Consider the following 24,201-nt stretch of genomic DNA (forward strand, 5'->3'; position numbering starts at 1 on the left):
GTCCAGAAGAAATATGGCGATGTCTCCAAGATGCTGCAAAGTTACAGTACTGTTCAAAGTTTTAGACGCTTGTACAAATATGCTGGGAAATGAGGATGACGTCAAAAATAATACCCTAAACAGATATTCTTGATATATTAACTTGTATTAACTACGTAATTTCAACATTCGATGTGACCTTCCTGCGTGTTTAAAGCGGCTATTGTCCTCAGTGATCATGCGTATAGTTTTCAGCAGCTTTGCTGGAATTTTCTTCAAGTGTTTTGTTTTTGTCAATTCTTCTGGATTTAGTCCAGGGTTACTCCACCCCAAAATAACAATTTGGTTTCACTTTATTTTGATGGTCCCTTTAACACATTCTGGTGATCATAAGTAATACTGCACCAACATTTCTACTGACTCTCAATAGAGTATTAGTAGGCCGGTAGGGTTCGGGTTAGAATAAGTTGACATGTTCATGAAAAGTTTCTTATAGAGTGTCTGCTGGGAGACCATCACAATAAAGAGATAAGAAGCAGACAGTCTACTAATGATATGAGAGTTTGTTGACTTGTAGTAACAATAGTGACAAGAGAAGGCTTTACGACCTAAACACAGCTGACTGTGGTTACAATCATCTTCCTAAACTCTATTTTAAAGGTTTAAGAGCTATAAGTGGTGCAATATAAAGAACTGAGCTGTTTTAGGCCATCTAATGAGACGGAAATCAGACTATAATCTGCTCGAAACTTACCTTCGTGGTTCACGGGCTTCCTTCTACACCAAAGCATTACAGCTATCGATTTTTAACAAAACTTAAATGTATCTAACCTAACTTTTGGAGGACGTGCTGCTCGACAAGGATTCGTTTGGTATGCCACAGAGTGAAGAAGACTTGTGAGACGTCTCAGACAGTTGAAGTGTCCAACAGAGTTCAGAGATTTGCTCTCAATCTCTTTTCAACACTTTAGATTGGTTATTAATTTGTAAAATAACAGTCCCCTATGGGTCTGTTATTTTACAAATTATTAACCCATCTGAAGTGTTGAAGAGGAGCGAAATAATGGAGCGTTCACACAGTCACATTGGCGTTTTAGTATAGGACTAGGCTTAATCCCTACATGTTTGGCCAATAAAAACATTTTAGTTGAATGGCGAATAAAATACAAATTCAGATAACACTGAACTTAAAACTAATAAATAATAATAGTTCAAGCTGCTTGAACACAATCGTTTTTCCAACATAACCACAAGATAAGGTCAATATAGTTTTTATTGAAACAATGTCAAGAAGAGTTATGTAGAGTTATGTATTCAGCTTCTGAACATACTGAAATCACTCTCAGAATACTAGGGTTTTGATGTCAGAGAAGGTAGACTTTATTGTCAGAGACCATAAGGTTGAGACAGTAGACCCAATTCATTTTATAATTCATTAATTTTCAAAGGAATAGTTCCTCAACCCCTTCGCTCTGCTTCAGAGGACATGTGATAGACTCTGAAGGTGTATAGGTTAGTTTATATGTCGTAGTATGTCGGGGTTTAAAACAATGGTCGCTGTCAAGTAGCATTGCCAAGCTTAGAAGAGCCTGTGTTCATCTGAAAGAAGAAAGTCATAAAGACCTAGGATGGCTTCTGGGGGAATAAAATATGGGGTAATTTTCATTTTTGAGTCAACTATTCCTTTAAAAGTCCCATTTGTCAAATTTCCTGTCTTTTGTCATAAGTGTGGTCTAGGTGCTTTGTAAGTACCATATAAGTTTCAAAGCGGCACACACAGTGCAGTAGCTGTGATTTTTCACAGTGACTTCAAAAAAATGTGACGTCTAATCCACCATTCAGTCATCACCTGGCTACTACTTTTACAGATACGTTATTATTCCAGCTACAGTTAATCCCAGCAATGCACATACAATTACACATCATTATACATAAAACTTCAACTTGTTGTTTTAAGCACATGCGATAAAACATAACAACAAAAGACAATACATTTCTGATAAGTGTGTAAACTTGTTTCTCTCAGTCCGCTCATGTTTTTCACGTTTAATCACAGCTGCCATCATTTTTGGTCTGGCAGTGGGAGCAGGTATGCAATAAAATTTCAGATTTTATATTATTGTCAAGTCTGGCACCCAACACCACAAGCAGATGATATTTTCAGCTCCTTATGTAGCTTGAATCTTGAGTTTTCCTTTGTTTTATATCTAGCTAGCACTGTGATGCAAAACCTCAGAAGAGAGGCTCATGAATATTAATTAGACTGGCCAAAATCTACCAGCTTTTGGCTGTAAAAAATACTGAGATGGTGTCAGGTACATATACCACAAATATATATTCTTATGGACATTCTTAAAACTCCAGAAAGCTGTACAATATGGGACCTTTAAAAAGAAACACTCCACTTCTTCTGAAAATAGGCTCCTCCCTCAATTCCCCAGAAGTGAATAAATTGAGTTTATTGCCGTTTTTGAATCCATTCAGCCGATCCTGGGTCTGTTGATAGCATTGATCATTGAATCCAAGTAGCATCTTCTGTAGTTACATCACTTCTTTAATTATTACGCCAGAATTAGAGTACAGTTCCTATTCATATCAGTCTAGAAAGTCTGTGTGTCTTAGTATACAATATATCTACAGAAAAGTTCAGTTTTAAATAGTTTTAAATCATTTTTAACTCAATGCTACTGGTCTAAGTAGTTCAATGATCTATGCTAAGCTATGCTAAAAAGTGCTATCAACAGATCAGGAGATCGGCTGAATGGATTCAAAACAGTAAAACTCTTCTTAACTCTGGGGAGCTTTTTCCAGAAAAAGTGTAAGGTTCCTTTACAGGAACAGGCAGCAACACGTATGTTTAGTCTCATGTTAAAACATGCACAGCTTTACCATAAACACATTCCATTCCATGCAGGCCTTCACACACAGAGGCAGATACACGATTATAATGAGAGAATAACTTGATACATAATTGGCTAGATTCACAGTATATTCTTTATCACTCCTAAGCTGAAATGTCCTTACTCTGGTTTTGCTGTAGATTTGTATACAGGAAGTGAGGAGCATTACATATTTCAGAATCAAGATATTTCATAATATAGTTCAACTGTTAGGAAATATTTTTAATAAAGGAGAGAAAAAAACCATATATCTGTATCGGTTACACAGTGGCTGTAGTATGAAGAGCATCTCTGGCTGGAACTGTATTTATGTAATATTGTCTTTATGATGTTCAAGACGTCCTGAAGTTTACTGTAGATCACATCGTTGTCGTCTTGAAACCCCTGAAACCGGTCCTGAGTGCTCGTTGTCTCCACAAATCCATCTACTCCGGAGAGATGAATCACTTAATACTATCAAAAATAAAATATAATTACATACATTTATCTTATAAAAAAGTAATATATTTGTTTCAAACTTAACTTGAAGTAATACTTGTGCACAGTAAACGATAAAAGCCATTACAAATGAGGCATTTGTTGCATTCAATGGGGACTTAATTACTGATTATAATGACTTAGTACTGGGTGGCATCATGCTACCCAACATTAGCATCTCTGCATTTGTGTTCGGAGAAACGGCAAACAACAAGCACTATCTTTACATCGTGCACTAAGGCTGGTGGAAAATTAGAAAAAGTTGGCTGCCGTACCACAACTTCCTTGATTATTATTAGTAAGGTTCACGGTTATATCAGCCTAGAAAACTGCAACTTTTCAGTTTACGCAGGTCTTAGTGCACCATGTAACGAGTCGAGTATTAAACAGGAAAGATATCAAAACTCTTCGGTCATTTTTAATGCGATGCTACTGGTCTAATCGGATTCAATGATCTATGCTAAGCTATGCTAAAAGTGCTATCGCTAGACCCGGAGATCGGCTGAATGGATTCAAAAACTGTAAAACTCAACATTTCAACAGTTGGAGAATGAGCCTATTTCCAAAACAGTGGAGTGTTCCTTTAAAGAGACGAATGTTTCTTACCTGTCTGTCCAATATGCTGCAAACATTCACTGAATAATACAATCACAGGGGCCACAATTACAGGAGCCACAATCACAGGAGCCACAATCACAGGAGCCACAATCACAGGAGCCGCAGTCACAGGGCCGCAGTCACAGGGGCCACCATCCCCGGAGCCGCCATCCCCAGGGCCAGAGTCACAGGGGACGAAATAACAGTAGCCACAATGACAGGGGCCAAACTCTTTTGAAGGCCCTTCAGGCATCTCGGACGTCGTCTCCTCAGTCCTTGGCATAGGTTTGAGACTTTGGGTTACCGTGTGGCAGTGACACTGGCATTTGTCATTGCAATCCGTTTGGCAGTTTTTACATCCTTGGCTGTGATTCTCAAAATCCATGGCTTGTCCGACTCTTAAAAAAAGAAGAAGAAGAAGAAAGCAGCAGATCTAGTATCTTGGGTGAATCAGGATGTGGTTTGTATGCAAGGTGTCTCAGGACAGCGCTGAACATGTGCTCAAGGCGTGGCTCTTACACACACACACACACACACACACACGTGGTCATGAACACAAGTCACAGCACTCCTGTTCCTCACGGGATTAATATTCTATTCTAATATGAAGCTTTAGAAGCTTTTAAGGTTGAGATTTCTGGAACTGTGCCTTCAAAGACAAGTTTTGGCGTCTCCACAATCAATGATATATAATAATCATAACAGGCTGTCAATGTGAGCCTCAGATGAGGCTTCAGTCACCAGGTTCCTCTACAAAATAAAGAGATACGAATAATAAGTAAGTATAGGAAAATAATAAGCAATAGCAATCACAACATAATACAACAGCATCCATAACGAATATACTGTAGAATAAATACAGAACGATCAGTAATACTGAGCAGCTGAAATCAGAGTGGTATGAGATGAGCTTTGACTCTAATTAATGATGTACTCTAACTAAAGCACGTGAAGTAGACAGTCATCTGAACATAGCAGTAATAAATGTGAGCAATCTACACTAATATATATACACTCGACGCTCTGACTAGGACACATCACAGTAGAAAAGAGTAGGTACTTTACTGTACAGAGACACACTCCAAGTTAGCAAAGACCTCTACAGCCTTCATCTCCGACTCCTGCTCGGGGCAGGGCCCTCTGAGCCGCGGGCCGCTGATTGGCCTCGCTGTACTCTACTGGGCAGGACTCCACGCTGATGTATTGAAAGCGAAACTAAGACGCAGGATAGAATTGATTCAAATAAATCAACTCTACAGAAGCTAAGGCGTATATATATATCTATATATATCTATCTCTAAAATAAAAGATTTAGTATTTTTATATTGTTTAGTACAAAATAATGTAAAAGAAAAAGTGAAAAAATGACTAACTAAATTTAAATGTCTTGTAGAAATATAAAGAGACATGAAACAAAAACAATTGATTTTTTTAAATCACTAATACATTAAAAACAATATATATATTATTAATTATTATTATAATTATTGAATTAATTTATTAATTGAACATGAAGGAAGATGTTTGATGAAGTTTGTGACCAGGCTGTTTGGGGTCACTGGCGGTAAATCTTCTTCCCGGGCTGCTCTTCTTCCGTCTAATGACGCTGTCGAGTGTTTTGTAGCACGATGAAGGCCACAACCAACAACTTCCAGGCGAGGAACAGGATGGCCATTAAAAAGCCTCCTTTCAAAGCATTACTTAATGCCCGTAAGTGCTCTATACTCATAATTCAATTCAATTCATCAGATGAGGGTGAGCCATCCATTTGCAAGCTTGTATTATTAAGCGCGTTCATCAGCACAAGCAGGGTAGTCTATATTTGTCAGTTTGATGTTTTTAATTCTGAATGGATGGAATTATAATTCAGTTTGCTTTGCCATTCTGTCCAATTGGTGCCAGCTGTGATCTTATTTCTATTTTTGTTCTTATTGTTGTTGTTATTAATATTAGTAGTAGTAGTAATGTGTTTTCTATTGGCTTTCCTTTGCATTATTAATGTGTAGTGTAAATTTCCATTCTATAATATGCCCTGAGAAATAAATATTAAACAAAAGATTCATGGCTTTATTACTATTCCATCGGATTATGACTTTAATATGCTTCGGACTGATAATTGTTTAATGCATTCTTGGAAAATGAGCATCTGCCATCAAATGTTGTGAGGCTGAATAATTTATCACGATGTGGTGATTTGAGAGGAAATGAGCGAGTAAACTGAGATAATACGCTCAAACGTACCGGTCAACGACTGTCTAAAAGAGGGACTTTACCGGAGACGAGAACAGAAAATGTCCAGAGCTGAAGATATGGATGTTAGAGGAAAGATGAACTGAAGAGACGGACAGTATGCATGACACAACGATACAAAAACTAACTATAAGCTTTAACTGAAGAAACACGGATGAGTTTCATGTAGGTGATGAGGTAAAGATTGAATCGCTTTTAATTGAACTGATCTTACTTTTATAGTCTTAAAACACATTCATTGGCGTATTGATTTCAACAGAGGTTTTCAGGTATAGATCAGACGACGTGTGTGGTTCAAATCAGAGTCACCGATGATTTCTGCTCCTGTTTCCTGGACCTCAACGATCAGGACTGGAAGTAGCAATTCCTCCCATTACAACAGTTTCCAGACATAGGCTCACGACTCCTCAGGTGGCTTAGCAGAAGCACCTTCACAGATGTGTGTGTTGATGAGCAACATCTTCCTTGTCTCTTCAGGAGGTGCAGAAGACGGCTAAAAACCACCTCATCTCCTGCATGCAGCTCAATCCCTTCACAGTCACTTCAAGTGAAGCTCCAGATGAAGTGCCATGTCATCCTCAAACCACAGGCCCATATCTCAGCTGTGTTTCTGGAGTTCCTCAACTCTGCACATTGATCTGAATTAAACAATTTTTTGGTTAATCAGTTTTTAGTGTGGTGTTGGACCAGTGTTATGAAGATGCTCTCTGTATCATCTGAGATGTTTTATGGAGCTGTCTTAAACAACGTACAAACGCATCTGACCCAATGGAGAACATCTGAGGTGTGTATTTTTGGGGAATGTAGCTAAGGTTCCTTAAGGTATTTGAAGGTAATCCCTTCTTTTTTTAATTCAAATAAGCAGCTGTACCATCAGTGAGTGCACTGAACACCTCAGATTTAAATTTTGCTATTAATATTAATACAAGGTGACTTGTGTTAGTCTGGTTGCACTTGAAACCCCTTTAAACTAACGTTGTGAACATGTCCTAACCCCCTCCCTAAAGCGCTTCTCAGCTCCTCCATTTACTGATGCTGTGGTCTCCAGTAGACCGGCCTTTTCTTCTGCTGTTGTGAAACTACAACCCATGCCAGTGTTGCCACCTTGTGGACAAACAAATTCATGCTACAACAATTCAAAGTGTAAGCTGCAGGTTTTCTTCCCTCGGGCCGGATGAGGATGACTGATTGCATCTGAGAAACACTTTCATGTAACAGCCAATTGATTCAAGATGTAGTTTGGTTTTTCTACAGGAGACGAGAGTTTTCTTGGTTTACATTACATTCACACCACATGCCAAACAATTACTAAAAAAATATACTAATAAGAATGTATATAATTACATACAGTAATTTAATAAGCACATTACTTACCGTTGGGGCAGAAACACGTCATGCACTGATTAGTTAGGCCGCATTTACACTAAATAGATCATTTTTCTTCCATGTGGCACAGATCGGATACGGCCGTCGACCATTTAAGCACAAAAAACAATTACATGGAAATGATCTTCTAGGCTTCATTCATTTGATGTGAACCTCTACCTTGTAAGTGGACGAAATGGATATTAATGCGACTTCTACGTCACTGAAATGTGTTTTTTTGTGGTACAGACATAACTGTAACAAATGAAACATCTCTAGCCGAGCAGCAGAGAATGAATTTCTTTCATTTCGATTTAAATAAAAAGCGGCGTTGAAATGTGTTGCTTGTGATCATTGTCATGATAGCGGCTCGTTTGTTCCAAACTGAAATTCCAAATTGAAACCTCAAAATAAAATGCACACAAACATGTCCCTGTCTTTGACATAAAATTGCTCATTGCATAACTATTACATTAAAAAGTTCTGTCCATGGGCGTCCATCCGTTGTCCACAAGAGGTCGTCCTTCAATCACGTTGACTCTCACGCCACACAGATATACCCTTGACTACATCACGCCCTGAGTTCATGATCTGGTTGCCGAGTATTGTTTAGCCATAGCTTCTTCTACTAGTTTGGAAACTCTAGCCTCTAGCTTCCTAGTTACCCTTCATTACCTTGATTAGCTCGATCTGGTGTGTTAGATTAGGGTTGAAGCCAAACTCTGCAGGGCTGTGGCTCTCCAGGACCGATGCAGATTGAAATCGGCCTACAACAATTTCATGTTGTTACCTTGTCTGCAGATCTTCACTAATGCACACACTTTTTTGACACGTTTTGGTGTCAACTGTATGGTCCAGACATTGTCACTTACAATGCTCTTGGGCTAACCCAGAGATTTCACACATTCGTCCTGATTCAAAGTGCAACTGAACTGTGAGAGATCTTTCTGAGGATGTTCAGATACATGGAGGTGTGGACCTAATATCTGGATTTCCATTTGAGGATTATCTAGGTCCTGGAGGCCCACTACCCTGCACATTTTGACACCTGATTCAACTCATCTGGGTAAGAATCTCGATTTATCAATTTACTTCATTACTAGGAAATACATTTCTTTTAGAAAGTAATAAAGCATATAAATAAAGCGTAATGCATTGTGAAATAAACCTATCTATAATTACATGGCCAAAATTGAAGTTCACTCACTTAGTACTAATATTATATCATTCACTTATTATTATAACACATCATTATTTGTTCAAATATTCTTTAATAGACATTTTCTTTAAAAATAACTTGGGATTAGATTTTATTATTTTTTTGCATAACTAACATTGAAGAAGCCATTGTGTGTCATGTATCAATAAAAAATACAAGACTCCTTTATATATTGTTCTGGTTTGAGTAACACTTTAATTTATAGCAGCACTTTTAAAATAATAATAACGCATTAGTATTATTATTATTCAAAAAGGATACATGAAATAATACAGTAAATGCAATTACATTTTCAGCTTGGAACTTTTTCCTTTCCATCACTTCAGTCATACAGATCTGACATATGCTGCATGTGTTCTAGCCACCGTTATATTACTGTAATAATCGGTGCTATATATACACTAGAACTGAGGTTCATTCATGCTCTATTTGAAACACTGCTGAAATAACGCACACATGCTGGGTGAAGCCAAAGACCACAGTACTCAGCTAAACTCGAATTTGAGTCTACATTCATGCAATTTTACCCAAAGCATCTTACATTAGAGGAACTAAAGCAATTCCTCCCACAGCCAACAATATTCCAAGCTAGATTTATTAGAAAGCTAGATTGGGTGATTAATAATTACAGTTTTTGGTTTATGTCTAGCTATCAATATCCACCAATTTATCATCAGCAAGATAAACAATCTGTTCAAGTGCCTTCAGTATCAGAACATCGACGTCATCGAGTTGTGTTGATCTCATTATGGTAGTTCTTCACTGGGAAGATGTTTGTCAATGGCACCCCACCTTGGCAGTGCACAAATCCATCTGGACAGGAACAGAATGTGGGAAAATCAGGCAATTAGAAAATTAAAACGGCAACACACATATTTCTTTGGATGATATCACGTACCTTCTCCTTGATTTTCTTGCTAGTGTACACCTTTCTCAGATCTTTTTGATCAGCGGACATGCCTCATCCACTTTGGTCATGACAACCACTTGAGGAATTCTACTACAGGGAACACAGAGGGCAATGAAAAAGCAATACTTTTCTAAACAAAATACTGCTAATTTGTTTCAGAATATTGCTAGGCTACATAATTCATCCCCATCCACTGTCTGGGTCATGTAAACAATCAAACTGTAAAAATTTGACATTGTCCGCATACACAAAAGTCAAGCTCTAGCCCACCATCTTTCTTTCAACTTGTAACGTGCATTTGAGCTGACGACATTCCAGGGTTTACCCTTCTCGCTGATTTTCCTGCGGATTATCTTCAGCTTGTCAATAAGTCTGTCTTCTGTGAAACTGACTGTGCTTGCGTCTATAGCGTAAACCAGGCAGAAAGATTGGTCCGAGAGGTTGGGGTCACTCTTGAAATGTTGATCCTCACTAGTGAGTGGCACATCCTTGAACCTTCAAGATTGGAAATTTAGCAAAATATTTGAAACGTTAGGATATACTCGCACACAGGCTAATCTGTTATTTGCTCATTTAATATTGTGGATCAGTACTTTATAGCTTGCATCCTTCACGTGGCAAAAAAAAAAGCACTGATAGCGTCTTCCACTTGTAACCCTTCCAAAGCTTCAGCCTCCAAGCCCATGATGTCTTTGAAGATGAAGGGCAACTTTTTGCTTACACTTCTAACAGTGAATCCTTGGAGCTACTTAATCAAGACCAAATATATTTGTGAGCGGTCTAAGCAATCCTCAAATGCTCCAAAGCGTGCAAAATTTTTAAGCAAATACCTACGTTTTGAGTGAAACTGTGAGAGTAACCAGCAGCTGAGTTGGGACAATGGCTCTAGAGAAGTCCGTCCCTGAAAAGCACTGTTGACAGAGTTAATAAAGCTGGACTTTTCCTGCTCCGATTTGTCCAGCCACCAGGATCCTGATGTCCTTCACATCTGGATGACTCGGAGAGAAGTCTTCCAGCTTTCTTTTCAGGTAGTCTTTCTCTCTGTTCCAAACAAAACACAGTCTTAACATTCAAAATGTGCATATTTAAATGAACACAATGTGTATTTGAAAACAAATATGGTATACCAACCCCATATTGTTAATGAGTAGTGATTACTGTATTGTTGATATGAAGAATTCACATCCTGCTAACAACTAAATATCAAAACAGCTTGCCGTCATAGCAGCATCATGCACATTTAGGTTTTGGTTGTAAAAAAGGCAATACAATTTGCCCTTTTGCAAACCCGGCCTTAAAAGCAGCCTACATTTTGTCCACCCGCAACACTGGGCGTGGCGGCAAGTACACACTGGCGCAGATAGATCGATGAACCTACATTGGACCCGCCACTCTTATTTTCATCATCGAAAAAACATTGCTAAATATTTCTTTTAGAGTATTTATAAAGACTCACATCTATAATTTCATCATGGCAATTTTTCCATGCACATCTCATCGCTGTATGACGCCGAAGATGCAGGCGGATGCTATACATTCAGACAGGACTAGATTTCCTGAGGAGAATCAAATCGACAGGCTAACATCAGTGTCAGCAGGAGACTCTGTGTCTATATTTCTTCTCATTTGAGTTCATTATATGCTGCAGCCACATTGCTTTCAGTAAAGCCCCACCACTGTAATAGACCGCCTGGAAGCAGTACATGAGGACAGCCGTCGAGGTTACGCATTGAACAGATTTGCTCGGTCATGCACATGATTGATGTCTTTACTGATGAAACCAGTCAGTTTATCTTGCATTAACAGATAACAGCCTGAAAAAACTAATACTGGTCAGGAGAATAGCTAGTAAATGTAACTTACTCCCAGTCAAATATTCTCCATAGTTCATCCAGTTCTAGGAGAAAAAAACATATGTGTGTATATATATATATATATTTTTTTTTTATATATTTATTTTTTTTTATTTTATAACATTTTTTTATAAATATGTAGAAGAATAGTAGGACCACTTGTACCTGGGTTCAGTGGTGATGGTGTCGATCCTGAATTTCCCATCTTGTTTTCTTCCCCTTTCTAAACGTTAATGTCAGCTTTGTCCTGGAACACAGAAGATGTGTGTCAGAACCACACAGAAACATTATATATACTGGTTTCACTTTCACTTTCATACCACAGTGATACCGGAGTGAACTGGTTTTGAACTGGTTCTTTTTAGATAACTGTCTGGGGAAACCAGTTCTATGGCGTCAATTCAATTAAAAGAAAATAAAGTTCATCAAAAAAAAAAAAAAAAAAAAAGACCATGATTCAGTGAAACTCATCAAATGGCTGTGTTTTGTCACACTTTAGTTCATTCTGCCCACAGCACGCCTCCAGGAGCTTGGCTTTTTCCAGGATTGTGAAGATGGGGCTGCTCCTCATCTTCACTGTATCTAAAGAACATGAGATCGGCCTGTCGGAGGACTCAGAAGACAAAAGAAGGTGATCAGAGGCTTTGGTTGCCAACCATTATGTTTCTGCTAAACACTTTAGTGGATATAAAGGAAGTCACGCCTCTTGGGAGCCAATGCATTGAGCTTCACTTTTGGAGGGAGTGTTTACAACTCCTTGTCTCAAGCGTAGTCATTTGTACATGAACTGAATATACAAACTATTAAAGATATTTAGAACACTAACACTTTGCATAGGTATCATTTTTACCCCAAATGTCATGGCCCTTATAATTATAATTTGTTGTACGGATATCCGCACGGACAATATAATCAAAATAAAGATCAAAGTTTCTGCTTTAAAGTAAAGTTATTTTGCTTCAGGCATTCAGAAACTGACTGTGGATAGGTTTTCATTAAAAAGGTAATCAGATCAGTGAATGATGATCAAAACACAGATGATTTTAGACTTCAAGTTTATCAAAATAATCTACAAGACAGTTTACATGAGGACAGATAATTGAATTAAGGTATTATTCCATTTAAATGATTATTAAAGTTGATTTAACGTTAAAAGTATAAGGTTGTTATCCGGTACTAGGAAAGGAATTGTGCAATCAAGTGATGTTTTGAAATATTATACATGTTGGAGCACAAATATAGAGACATACTTTGAAAGCTTACAATCTAAACTGATCACTGACTAACGATCTTTGGACCAGTATGTTCCTTGTTCTCACTTTTATGAGGCGTGTCATATTTTTATGTTTAAAAAGGAAAAAGAACTTCAGGTTGACTTTGCACTGGACCCATTTCTCATCAGTTTTCAACAGCAGCTTTTAATTTACCGTTATGTTTTGTGTTTTATTTGTATGCATACAGTATATATATATGCACATTCATTCTCTGCCAGCAGGAGCGCCGTTGAAGTGGTGGATCGGTTGCCCTAGTAACAGCTATACAATACAATGCTCATTTACGCATACTTCTTTGATTAGGTTTTATCAGGCATTACATGTAAGATGAAATGAAGATTACATCCTTAAAATTGATGAATATCACAGAAATACAGTTATATATACACACACACACACACACAACGCCTAAAAAGATCGGTTTACAATGCGCGTTCTTCATATTAAAGTATGGCTTTCGAATATTCTGGCTGGCGGCATTCGGTGATCAAATACTGTCTAACTGTATCTGCCATTCAAGTTCAGTAAAACCCACTTTTGACCTGTTTGATGATCGTGCTGAGCCATTGTTGTCTCCTACAAGGCAGACATTACAAAAATGTTTAAGAAACATACATTTGGGTCACAGATGACTTGTGTTTAAACTAAGTTTAATGGTACAATGACAAAACTAAAACTCTGCAGGACAGATATTCAGCTCTCGACCCCATCTTGTTTCCCAGTTTTATTTTCTTTTTAAACTCTTTTAACAAACTTTCAACAGTGTGAAGCGGTTTTTTTCAAAATGTAGGTTGGTAGAAACATGAGGATAATGCTACTACGAGACAATCATTTCATGTTTCCCGTTTCAGCAGTGCGAATTCGAAATTCTTCTTCTGATACCGCGTCCCGTGAAAAGCAGCGTCACTAGAAAACATCATCCACGAGAGCTTAGCATCTTCTCTCAGCCTTTTTTCCCTCAAGATCCGCTCTACCTGGAGGACAGAAACACTTAATACTCAATAACTCATAATCATTGTTCACATATTAGGTTTGCACACCTTAGTCAAAATCTCTTTCTTTAGTGTAGGATCATTCACATTTTGACTTGATCTCACCTCCAGTCTCAAGATCTCTCTCTTCTCTACTACACACACACACACAGAAACACAAAACTAATTATGATTGATGGCCTCTTTCCAAAAAGGCTGTATCGTGATCTTGACCTCTTTTAGTTATGACACCTGCGCGTCTCCCGTGGATTAACTGCTCAATAATCAGTGTCTCTGCAGTTCCACAGAAGCGGCAGAATTAAATAGTTTGACTTGTGCTAACAACTCACAATCGTAACAAATAAATGCAAATTCATCTGTACACTTCCAGTCGTTCCAATACCCGTTGCAGGTTCAGAGTACCGCCAGTACTGGTTGCCACCATAATTGTTTGGCTGGCCAGAAAGCCAGAGTCTGAACTGGGAATTGTCCCATCGGAAAAAGACCCACGGAGCTTTCCCGTCTTTAGATAGAGTCCAATCCAAATGTTGGCACTTAAAACCCTCTGGAAGAGTTTTTTAACAGCTCATCGAGGTCAGTCTGGTCATTAACGGTGGCGAGATGATTGTGATGCTGTCTGCAGTCACGTCTGAGCTTCGGTCCAGTTCATGACATCAGGGATGAAGTAAAACACGTAAGAGTTTCCACGCAGATCAGAGCTGCGGAGAGACGCATTAACATACGTTTTTATGTGATTTATATTGTTTCAGGAACTATATCAAATAAGACCATGGCAAAATGAAAAGTTGCAAAAATTCCATTGGAATGTTCTTAAATGGATTCAAATAGCGATAAAACGATTTGATTGGATTCTTGAAACACTACGGTAAGCAAAAAATGGATTGTCTAATTAAATTTAAGCTAAATTAAAAAAAGATTACATATTACGTTTACTTGTAAATCATGTAACCGGTAAAGTGACATCAGAGAACTGTGAACATGCAAATGTATTGTTAAATTATTGTAATGTGCACCTTACAAACTCACCTGATAACAGTACTGAGATCAAATCAGTCCTCATGGCTGAGTACCAACAAACGATCCTACAAATACTCCAACTTCTCTTTTCAGAGACACGAAGGTCGTGTAGGATCTATCCACTTTTTAAACCATGTGTTGCTCCATTTACAGTAATTTTGTTGACATGCATAATTTGTTTTTGCAAAATCACATTCAAAGAGTCAGAACTGTTTCCATGACACCCAAGTCACACCATTGTCAAATGTCAGAAGATGAGCTTTCCTAAGGCTGGATTTCTTTTTATCACATCAACAACTTCATACCCTCTTTTTCAGATGGAATTGAATCTTAAATTTGAATCAACATGGATCTTTATTAAAATGTATAGCTTATGTCCAGCATATAGTAGGAATTTGGTGTATCTTTCCCATCCATAAACAGTAAGCTCTACTTACTGCATTACCCACACTACCCCAGGCAAAAAAAGTGTAACAAAATGATCATTTAAAGGCCATTTTCCTAAATGCATTTAGATTTTATGGGTTGGATACTTTGCACATTTCATTTGTGATTCTATGTGATAATTGCAGCACAATGCATTTCTGAACTGAAATCGTTAGTAGACTCTTTTTGTTCTTATTATTGTTCATGGGTTATAAGAGTATGAGCGTTAAAGTCTCAGAACATTATGTGGGTTTCTTCTCATGCTACATGTAATAGACTCAGTCTAATGCTTTAAAACACATATCATTTCTCTCCCTACCGAACAACTGGAATCCTTTCTGTTTTTTCAGATTTGACAAATTAAATACTTGTGCTTAGAGTTACATTTTAAAAGATGTTGTAATGAGGAGCGGGGAAGCCGATTGCGAATCCATTTGCAGATGTTTATTAGAAACACACACACAGATGAGAATGGTCAAATGCAAGCAGGGTTGGCAGCAGTAGTATCAGTCCGGAAGAGCAAACATACACAAAAGGGATATCCGTGGGCAAAGTCGAATGAAGGCAAAGGTCAACAACAAAGTTCAATGGTGATAGGTTACCGTAACAAACAAAGGAAGATCCACGTAAAGCCGTGAGTCGATGAAACCAAGCAATGGTCATACACAATGGAAGTCAATAGAACAATAGGTAAAGCGGCAGGTAAGGCAGACAGGCTGGCAATGCTTAGCCCCTGAGCACATGGTGCTCTCACGCTTAAATAGCCTTCTAACTCGAAGTAGTAGCAGAGGGAGCGGCTCGAGTCAGTACTCGGAGAGGGCTCTCTCTGCTGGCTGGATGTTACAGATGTTTATGAATTACACTATTAGAGTATTCACACGATAGCAATAATAGCATAATTGATTTTTATTTTTCATCTTTTAAATGTTCCTTTCTAAAATAGCCTACTGATTATATGCATTAACAAAGTCCAGTTTTGGGGATGTTCACAGATAGTCTAGTCATTAGTCAGGTTGAGACAAAGCATTTAACCACTGGATATACAAAAATCATTTTAGGTTTATGAAAGTTTTCAACATTGCATCAACTACTGATGAACACATTAATTTCCATTTGATATTTTGACCATGTATTATTGTCTTTGGAAGGCTTTTCCTTTCAAACTCATGCACATATTCACATAAATGTTTAATATTTTATATATTATATTTTTCTATAATTCAGGTATTCCAAAACTTTTGTCATCTAAACCTTATTCACCCAATATATATTTACTTTTTAAATAAATATTTACTTGCATATCACAATTGTATGATCATGGTTCCTTTGATGTTGGTTAATGGTCATATAAGTAAGCAGGTAAATAAAACGTTTTTATATTTTTACTGATGAAATGCGCATGATAATTGAATTTTACATAGTTTTTTCTGTTGCTGCATGTCTTAATATTTTAGCTTGTGCAGTGAAGAACACTGTTTTACAATTTATGACATTTCTGCACCTGAATACCAGTGCAAGGCAGAACTAGAAACTCATGTGTAGTCTGTGCACAAGCGTTTTATTAACACATAAGCATAAATACATAGTAAACAATCAGGAAAAGCAGAGAATCAAGAGTCAGTTAACCACCTGTAAACCATCAGTGCTGTTTATAATGGGGTCTATAACTAGTACTAAACCTCTGTTTAGTTAGTTAAGTGTAAAATTGCATTGATTCTTTGGTGAGGGTTCAGATGCAGTTTCGGTCTTGACAGTTTTGAGTTTTTAGACTTGCACTCACATACTTCTGGTTTGAAGAGTGATGACCTAACTCATGATGATTAAGAGTTTCTTCCCAGGTTGGTGAAGAGAGAGCTAAGAGAGAGATCTGCTGAGATCTGAGGATCATTGGTTTAATGGAATGTCAAGGTGAGGCCTGGCATACAGACTTAAGGGTTGCAGAGGTGCTCAAACTCTCTCAGTGTCCCACAGGATGGTAGCTGGTCTGTTCTCCAGCCCCTGAGGCCGGCGGTGCACCGTAAGAAATGTAGGAGAAGGAAGAAGACTACTGAAGCAAGGCATTGAAGCAAGGCCTTTTGAGGTCTGTGAAGGTCACACCTCTTGTGCGTCAAAGTGCCAATGAAGTCTTGAACTTTTGGAGGAGAGTTTTATGACTCTTTATCTCTAAGCATGGTCATTTTGCATAGACACTGGATTAGGGTATGATAGGCAACAAGTAAAGATTCTTATAACCTCGAAATGTTGCACAGGCATCGACATGTAATATACACTCTCAATCTGCATGTTTCAAGACGAGTCCATAGATATTGAACATAGGTAATTTTAGCTATTGATCTATCATAAACAAGCATAAAGCATATACAACACCAAAGACAATACACAAGAACAACAACATGCTCAATGACCTGAAGGATATGTAAGGAGGTCAATCAAAACCTGTAAATGCAATAAGATGTTCCAGCCAGGTGTGACACTGGAGCACAGGAGCCTAAACACCAAAGGTTTATACAACTACATTTGGTATCTCTTTGTCTGGTCTGAGTATATAAGGAAAGTGACAAAACACAACAAGGAGTGATTCTGTAGCCAGATCGGCCCGTAGTGTGGTGTGTGTCCTCATACACTACACTATGTACTTTTTAAAGACCAGATCTACTGATCTTTTAAGTTTGTTTTATTTTGTTTTGTGTTATTTTTGTACTGCTGATCAGTTGTGCAAATGTTTATCAATTATACCAATTTGGAAACTGTTCTTGCCTGGCAAAATAAACATTAATCTTGGTTAAACTTATAATATTGTCTTAACTTTTCTAGTAGGTTAGTGACTTCTGAGGTTTTCCTCATTGTTGGCGTGCTAGAGTGAGTCAGATCAACGATCAATGGATGGAGCCGAGGGCACGTTTTTTGAGATCTAAGGTCAGTACTATAATTGGAAACACAAAAGATGAATAAATATTAGTGATTTTAAGCGAGCGCAAAAGAAAAGACCGAACTTGCATTGACCTTCAACCAGGGCCTCTGGATTCCATTCTGCAGGAAAAGGGGACCCTTACAGTAACATTAAAATTAATATAGTCAGAATCACAAAAATTGGAGTCAGATCAAATTATATAAGGTCAGTACTAAAATTGGTTAATAAATATAGCGATTTTGCAGCGCCAGAAAGAGTCTACATGCATACAGCCATCAACCAGCCACTGGATTCTGGTCGGTGGGTGAACCCTTACACTCTGTGGACCAATCACCAGATCCTGATGCACACACACACACACACACTAAGTCAATTTACACTATCTGACACAGCTGCGTTTAAAATTGAACTGGAAGTTAAGTGCTGCGCGTCGGTCAGAGGAGAACTGGCCCTAACTGGAGTCTGGTTTCTCCCAAGGTTTTTTTCTCCATTCTGTATGGATGGGGTTTTGTTTCCTTGCAGCTGTGCTGTCTGCCTCTGGCTTGTTTGGTTGTGGGACACTTAACTTCTAGTGACTATCGTTGAATTGACTACAGAGACCGTCTCTGCATTTTAATAAATGAAATGAATTTCACTCTCGTCATTATACATCCCTGTCAATGTATTCTTCTGCTTTATACTTTTACAGTGCTTTGTTTCAACCTGTGTTGTTAAAGAGAGCTATATAAATAAAAATTATTGATTGAGTTGATCTTGGTAGTTCACCAGTTCCACAGCGTGGGAATACAAACCCCATTTACCAGCCCAAGCACAAGCATCAAAACTATTCCGGCTCGTTCATCACTGGTTGTTGGAGGGGTCCCCATCCGCCGGTCAGGTAGTGGGCAGTGGTTATTGACTGATTCTGACTCCCATGATCTCATCGCCAAGCTGTGAGGATGCGGAACCCTTTGTGATGAGCATCCTGAGAAAAATCAGTGTCACCCTCGCAACCAACGCAGTACACCTGGCTGCACTCATCACCAGACATCAGTCACACCTGTAGCTCATCAAGTTGGAGCTATAAAGCCCCACAGTTGAGCTACGACTCATAACCAAACAGACTAATGTTATCTCTCTTTTTCTCCTCTCATACAGCGGTGTGTGACCGACCTCTGCACCAGAGCACCCACGCACCCACTGCACCACGGAGACTGGGATACAAAGAGCACCTTGGATCACCAGAGAACCGAACTTTCACCTCTTCACCGCTCCTTTGTATTGTCACTAACATAAATCCACTCTCGGGGGCTTTGTTTTGAGCTCTCACTTATCGTGTGTTTCTTCCCCCTTTTACACAGGTGGAGAATGTGGGCAAGAGCGTTGAAGAATCACCGACAAGTGATCTTCTTCCCCTGCACAATTTTTTTTCTCCTCTTTCTGTGTTCCATTTTTTTAGTCCCCGGGTGACGCTCCTCCCAAGATGGAGAGTTTGTGCAGCGACTCAGCAGCAGCAAATGATGGAATACCTCGTCAGCTGCCAGAGCGAAGCCGAACAAGAGAATCGCTGCCCTCAGGATGGCGGCTGCCCAGTAATGTACCCGCTGCCGGATCTGTGCCAAGGCCACCAAGCTATTACTGCCCAAAATACTGTGCCACAATGGCGTTGAGTCTTCCTCACCATGTTTGAGAACACAGCGACTGCCAGGGCTGGCACCACGATGAATGGGCACGGATCCTGGCTCACCTCTGAACAATGAATTTCAGCACGCCTATTTCTCGCTCCTCGCATCTGCTGGCGCTATGGGGACCTTAGCGAGAAATACTGGGAAATATAGGGAGTGTGGCGTCCTAACGTCCTAAAAATTTAACTGAGGTGTGTAAGCTGATACTGGGCACTAAACCCCAGAGAGGCCTGCCCTTAGAAGTCCTGAGTCCGAGCCTGTCAGGACTTCTTCTGCTAGGACCTCCTAGGCGTTATATAAATTATGGTAGATCATTTACTAATGTCTACATTAATGCAAATTCATCAAATACTAATGATTACTAAAGATGTTAACTAATTATGCACTAATGAAGAGCCACTTTTAACTACATGTATATTCCTAGAAAAGTTTCCAACACAGAGTATTTTCATTTTTGGTGAACTATTCATTTAAGTGTCTGAGAAGAAGATATCTGTACATTGTACATAATTCTCTTTTATATCTTTATATCTGTCTTGTCTTGTTATCGTGTTGCACACTTAGAGTTTTTGTCACTAAAACAAAATTCCTCGTGATGTGCAAACATACCTAACAATAAAGTGATTCTGATTCTGATCTTGTTGTAGCATCTAGCCAGCAGAGAGGAGCTCGCTGCAGAGTACTAGCTGGGCTCCGCCTCCTAGTTCTTCTCTGATCATTTCCTGTTTGGAGGCCTTTATATTCAGAGGCTCTCCAGCAGGAAAATCTGAGTATAACCAGTTTACCTGCTTTTACTGAGCGTTTATCATTCTGCCTTATTGTTATCTTGTGTAGGACCATTGCCTGCCTGCCTGTTTCTCGATCGTTGGATTTGCCCTTCTGTTTTGGCTGCCTGATTGGATTGCTGTTCTGGTTCTGACCTGCTGCCTGCCTACCTGTTTATGATTGTTGTCTCAACCCTCAATAAACTTCCCACAAATGGAATCCATCTCTGCCTCAGCGTCCTTGTTACACTTGTATTTAATTGAAATGTGTTTATTTGCGATCTTTATATTTTTAACTGTTTAACTGTATAAACTTGCTTTATAAATAAATTCACATTTAAAAAATCCTAATTCACATACAGTTCACCATCAACAGTTATGTCAAAAGTAGAGGCAGAAACAGATGCTGGAGAACATCGATTTCTTTAATATACAAAATGAAAAATAAAAGGACAGAAAAGAAGAAACAATACAGTCATCTATACAACACACAAAAATATTACAGCTATTTAATACAGTGCAGTGTTCTTGAGATCATTTAGCAGCAGGTTAAACTGAGCTGCAGGTGTTTAATGAATGAGATTCAGGTTTTTGAGCTGAAATACAGCACACTACAGTAGAGCAGCTGCTTTGTGGATTCACTACAGAGTGTTCGTCACTGATTGTGTTTCCATCTCTGATGTCTACAACACTTCATTAAATCACCAGCATCAGGCCTCATGAACAGATACAGCATACAGTCAGCAAGTGGATTCACATAAAGAGAATTCGTGTAGTAGTAAAATTTAAAAAATAGCAGCAGTTTTTGAAAGGAAGATAAAAAAATAAAATACATGTAATCACAAAAGGCAGAATAAGAAATGTAGCAAGTCAACAGCACCAGGAACAAACTGCCCCAAAATTAATTTACGCTTCACAGCAGTCAGTGATATTGAGCGAGAAAGACCTCAAACCAAGTTCCAACAAAACAGAGAATGACTATGAGGTAGGGAATTAAACATGCTATACACAGGCCGTAGAGGACTAAAAATACAAATCAGGGGTGAATTTTTGCATAGATCAGAGGCACAAACCAGGCGATCACAGAAAGAAAGCAGGAGAGTTTGAGTGATTGTGAGATTTGTAACAGATGGGATGAGAAACCAGAAGATATCGTTCAAAAGAAACACATGCCATAAATACAGACCCACAATCAAACAATAGAAATGTGCATAATTCAGATTCAATGTAATTGAGTTTTTTCTGTTTCTTTTAACATATAAAAGACCATATGAGATCTGAAAGTATCAAGTGACTAATAAAAACTGATGCAGCAGGCCGAGATTTGTGAGAAAACACAAAGCAATCAGAGTTAAGATCATGACTGGAATCTCAATGACTGAAAGGATACTGATAAATACACGTTCTGCATAAACTTGTTTCCACTGCCAGTCTGATTCAGTTGAGTCATTGATGCTGATGTTTCTTTCCCCCATTGTTTCACAAATTCCTGGTAAGAAGCACTAAAAAACAAATCAGTCTTCAGTTCCAACATGTAAGAAATGCTGTAACTTATGTGTGCTTTGATTCATGTTTATATTTAAATAAAAGCCTCAATTAAATCTGTTCATTTAAGAAAATCAACGGCCCAATTATTCTTGGCTCTTTTATGATCTTTGTGTTGACAGAAATCTCTTTCATTAAACATATCTTCAGTTGTGATCTTTAAAATCTTACAGGTTTGGAACAACATAAATGTGAGTGAATGAGGACAGAATCAGTATTTTTGTGTGACATAAAGTACAACTGCTAGTGTGATATGAAGTACTTACATTTATGATAGAACGTGGCCAGATGGTTTGCGTTTCTTTTTCCACAGAGAAGTCAAAGGAGAGCTTTCAGCGTCACATTTTCCACTTCTATGTTGCTAACCTGATGAAGAACATAGTTGAGATACAAACAAAGGAGAATAAATTAATGAGAAATAAACAGGAATCCACAGAAACCGATGTGTGAGGATCCAGAGTTCAACACTAATAAAACACTCAGACATTCAGTCAGTGTCATACAAATATAGTTAACAACCAACAAACTGAAATCATAATAACAATGATGTTTATGAGCTGAGCACTTTATTATTGAGAAGAGGCTCTGACAGGGACCTGAAAGAAGACCCTCAAAGCTACATTAAACAGAAAAACAAACAATACATGATTTTAACATAATGATCACCTACACCTGGATCAGACTGTATCTTGAAGATGTTCATCAGTAGATGATGGTGTCTGTGAACTGATGCTCGTTCTTTTATAGTCTGATTCACTCCGAAACAGAGGGTTCTGTCAGATAATGAGCTGAAAGAAAGAAGAAAAGATGCATTAACACAATGAATGTTTAATGCACATGAAACCACAACTTCAACATGTGAAACCATTACATGACATCAAAAAATAAAAAGCAATTTATTGCAGTCACTGATATTTGTAAGCACTACATCAGTCCTTGATAATTTAATCTTTGATTAGACTTTATTAAATCATACAGTTCTGCTCTTCATTGACAACATTTACATGGACAACGTAATCTAAGTTTTAAACTTATTCTGGAGGAAGATAATATTATGATTAAGGCACTTTTATCATAGCTTAGCATAGAGATTATTGGAGTCCAAATAGACCAGTAGCATAGTGTTCAAAAATGACAAATGTTTCTATATTTTTTCCTATTTAAAACTTCTGTAATTATATTGTGTACTAAGACACCTCATTCTCACTGCTGTCTTTTGTAAAAAAAAAATGTGAAGATGTACAGGAATAACTTTGAGAAACTGACATTTCCGTTTTTTTTTTTAAGTTTAACAGCCTAGCCAGCAGAGGCAGCCACTCAGCACTAGCTGTACCCCTCTCCTGGACCTAGGCCTTCCTGTCAGGGCCTTACAACTCAAAGCCCTCCTTTAGATCGTTACAAAGTATTGCCAGTCTACCTGCCTTACTAAAGCGTTCTTGTTTATCTGATTGTTTGCCACGCAGTTTAGACCTTTGCCTGCCTGTTTGACTCACGCTTCACGGATCTCCCTTTGGACTCTTTTGCCTTGTGGAACTGCTCTTTCCAGTTCACGACTCACTGCCTGCCTTCTCACTATCATTTATTGGATTATCCATGTGTTTGTGTTTGTGTATTCTATGTGTTAATAAAGTTCTGCAAATGGATTAATTGTCGGCTTCCCCACCTCCTCATACATAAAGATTTACAAATTACAATTATGATCATTTATGCTGTCTTTAATCTGTTAAAAATTTATGGAAATTGTCAAAATTCTTGATAAAAAAAGAAGGAAACTTTCAGTAAGAGAAAAAAAGGAATACAAAAGGTCAGGTGGACAGTCAGCTAACTATAATATAGTAATGCCAAAATAAATATGCAGTATGCTTACAGTATCTTGGCACAATTGCTAAGAGTCTCTTTATTTGAGGACATACATTTTTATATAGTGCATGGGAAACAAGTTATAACCACACAATTATGAACAGGAAGACCAATAGAATATCAACAATTGATTATGTTTTAGTCAATGTGACAGTATTGCAATTGTCACAAATCTGCTTTTAAGTGAATACAGTGGCT

At 38.2% G+C, this 24,201-nt stretch overlaps 2 long non-coding RNA genes and 1 pseudogene across 2 annotated transcripts; all 3 read right to left on the bottom strand.

The window, feature by feature from the left end:
* Window positions 1-3,083: 3,083 nt before the first annotated feature.
* LOC122331620 lies at window positions 3,084-4,087 on the bottom strand. The gene is made up of 2 exons (XR_006248248.1): window positions 3,963-4,087; window positions 3,084-3,332 (listed from the first exon to the last, which is right to left on the bottom strand). It is a non-coding gene; the product is annotated as an uncharacterized LOC122331620 (long non-coding RNA).
* A 5,345-nt stretch (window positions 4,088-9,432) lies between these two features.
* Window positions 9,433-10,382, bottom strand: LOC122331659 (annotated as a pseudogene).
* Window positions 10,383-10,659: 277 nt separating this feature from the next.
* Window positions 10,660-11,773, bottom strand: LOC122331635. The gene is made up of 3 exons (XR_006248264.1): window positions 11,716-11,773; window positions 11,561-11,594; window positions 10,660-10,738 (listed from the first exon to the last, which is right to left on the bottom strand). It is a non-coding gene; the product is annotated as an uncharacterized LOC122331635 (long non-coding RNA).
* Window positions 11,774-24,201: the final 12,428 nt, after the last annotated feature.

This window comes from Puntigrus tetrazona, unplaced genomic scaffold (genome assembly GCF_018831695.1).
Source record: "Puntigrus tetrazona isolate hp1 unplaced genomic scaffold, ASM1883169v1 S000000001, whole genome shotgun sequence".
NCBI lineage: Eukaryota > Metazoa > Chordata > Actinopteri > Cypriniformes > Cyprinidae > Puntigrus > Puntigrus tetrazona.